Genomic DNA, 2,789 nt, shown 5'->3' with positions numbered 1-2,789 from the left:
ACTGCAAAAAAAAAAAAAAAAAAAAAAAAAATTCTTTTTTGACCTCTAGCCCTCCCGCCTCCAAATAAGCTCATCCAGGACCTCCATGTTGCACAATTCAATGAACATTCATTGATCCTTATTTTTTAGACTTCTCAAAAGAATTAAATAAAATTGTACACACCCTCCTTAAAACTCTCTCTCTTCCTCTCTCTCTCTCTCACTCAGAGCTTCTTTTCTAATTTTCCTTCTAACTCTCTAGACCGGCTCTGTATAATATGTTAGCTACTAGCTACACATGGTTCTTTACATCTAAACTAGCTAAAATAAATAAAATTTAAAATCTTAAGTGCTCAGTAGCCACATGTGGGTATTGGCTGCCATACTGGACAGCACAGATATAGGACATGTCCATCATCACAGAAATTCTCTTGTTCAGGGCTGTTCCAGACATGCTTTGCACACTTTAGTATTTGTCCTTATGGTTGCTGCTGAGGTGGTGGCAGTTTCCCCCTCAATCCACTCTCAATACTGAGAGTTCCTGGGGTCCATGCTAGACCCTCTCCCCTTTCCACCTCTTTTTGACCTTATCCATTCTCCTAGCTTAATGGGCTTATATCTGTATGTTAAAAATGCCCCACTTTGTTTATTGACAGACCTGATCTCTCAATGACCTTTCCCTTCTCTTCTGAGCTATAGGCCTACACCTTTGTATACTGGCATCTCCATTTGGATATCTCTTTATACATCATGGATATAAGCTTTCTTTCCATCCTATGCACGTAGAGCGCATTCTTGACTTAGATTCTTTACACGTGACGTTTTCTCAAAAGAGTGACTCTTATCCCCATTCTTCGACTGGCCAAACGCTGCTCAGTCTTAAAGTCCTACCTTAATGTCATTTCCTCATTTGCATCTTCATTTGCTTAACACCCTTGCCTCAAAAAGAAAGCAAGCACCATAAGAACCTTGTCTATTTACTGACTACTCTATACACAGTCTCCAGCACATGGTAGGTGCTCGATAAATATTGTTTTCAAAAATGAGTAGAGGGCTTCCCTGGTGGTGCAGTGGTTGAGAGTCTGCCTGCTGGTGCAGTGGACACGGGTTCGAGCCCTGTTCTGGGAGGATCCCACATGCCGCAGAGCAGCTGGGCCCGTGAGCCATGGCCGCTGAGCCTGTGCGTCCGGAGCCTGCGCTCCGCAACAAGAGAGGCCGCGATAGTGGGAGCCCCACGCACCGCGATGAAGAGTGGCCCCCGCTCACCGCACTAGAGAAAGCCCTCGCACAGAAACGAAGACCCAACACAGCCAAAAATAAATAAATAAATGTATAAAAAAGAATTATTATTTTAAAAAAATGAGTAGAAGTAGCATATAGGAAAACTGTACATCTTTCAATTAAATTCAACCTTATTCTGCTATTCACGTGGATTTGGTCATCCTTACTTGTAACTCATAGCTGACTTTATACAACTTTAAAGGAACCATTGGGAGGATCAAATGATTTATAATCAATTAATTTAGGATAGAGTCAGTCTTTCTAAAGCATGTGAGGCTGTCTGAACTCTTGGTGCAATTTTATATTTGATAAACTGCTATAGGCTGATACAGAATTTTCATTGTCTATTTAAAACACCATTAAATTGATGGTTATATTTGTTTGTACTTCCTAACTCTGTCATTCCACCATTTACACACACACACACACTCCATCCACCTATTCTCAGGATGAAACACTCACTGAAAATAACTTTTCAATTGCTGTCTTTCTTCTGTACTTCCTAGTGACCCCCAAACAACTTGTTTCGTAATAAACAAGCAGCTGAGGCTTTCTTCCTGTCCGGACCACTGTTAAGACTAGGCCACGCGTGCTGGAAAGTCCTTATACCTTGTCACCCAAGCCAAAAGCATCCCTCACCTTTCCTGCCGAGCAGCCTGTGGAAAAAGCTTCAGAATCTCTGTGTGGAGAGGCCCCACCTGGGTGAGTTCCTTTACTTTTACTTCTAGTAAATAATATTTACCAAACTTGCTTTTCAGATGTTGAATGGAACCAATACAACTAGTCCAGGGAAGAGAAAGAAGAGCTGAAAGAAAAAAATACATGTCTCTTCATTTCTCCCTCAACTGCAGATGCAGAGTAAGGTGTCTGATCATAGATCAAGGAGCTAAGAAGCATCAGCTGTCTGTTCACAGTGAACAGACACTCTCTCTATGGGAACTTGGGGGTCGAGTGCTGGCTCTGGACGGGCACCCACCTCAGCCTTCCGGATACGACGGCCACGCAGTCACACACGGCCTCAGCCTCGGCCATGTAGTGGGTGGTCAGGAGGTCATGCCCCTCTCGGTGTTTTTAACAATGGCCTGAATCGCCAGCCTAAAGATGAAGTAAGGGATTGTTAGAAAGTAATTTGGGAAAAATAGATGAATGGGAATGAAAATGAAGCCTAAACAGAGAATGTTCTCTCTGCTCTAGAGAGAAAGAAGAAAAATTGTACCACATTACGTAATTATATCACCACATCAATAGGCTTCACGGAATGAAAAGTAGACGCCTGAAAATTGAGTAAAATAGTGTTTGTTAAAAAAAAAGTTGAAGTACAGAGAAACACCACATTGTAGGATTTTCAATAACTGAAAAATAAAACAGAAGAAGAAGAATGAGGCAGGGGAAAGAGCAGCAAGAGAAAGAAAATTCAATCGAATCATTCAAGAGTCCATGTGATTCTTTTTTTTTTTTTTTTTTTTTTTTTGGGGTATGTGGGCCTCTCACTGTTGTGGCCTCTCCCCTTGCGGAGCACAGGGTCCGGG

General features: G+C 42.0%; 1 protein-coding gene across 12 annotated transcripts in view; it reads right to left on the bottom strand.

Annotated features, from left to right (window-relative positions):
- Nucleotides 1-2,789, bottom strand: part of ABCA6 (ATP binding cassette subfamily A member 6) — an 86,530-nt gene that overhangs the window by 78,433 nt on the left and 5,308 nt on the right. For all 12 annotated transcript variants that reach the window (XM_055090437.1, XM_028499353.2, XM_028499356.2 and 9 more), the window contains 2 exons: nucleotides 2,237-2,355; nucleotides 1,900-2,065 (listed from right to left, as the gene is read on the bottom strand). The gene's annotated coding sequence lies outside the window, so the exon portion shown is untranslated. The remainder of the gene's footprint in view (nucleotides 1-1,899; nucleotides 2,066-2,236; nucleotides 2,356-2,789) is intronic.

The sequence above is a fragment of the Physeter macrocephalus genome, chromosome 14 (assembly GCF_002837175.3).
Source record: "Physeter macrocephalus isolate SW-GA chromosome 14, ASM283717v5, whole genome shotgun sequence".
In the NCBI taxonomy this organism is placed as follows: domain Eukaryota; kingdom Metazoa; phylum Chordata; class Mammalia; order Artiodactyla; family Physeteridae; genus Physeter; species Physeter macrocephalus.
Note: the sequence above shows the minus strand (reverse complement) of the source record. Positions and strands in the feature narration are given on the sequence as shown.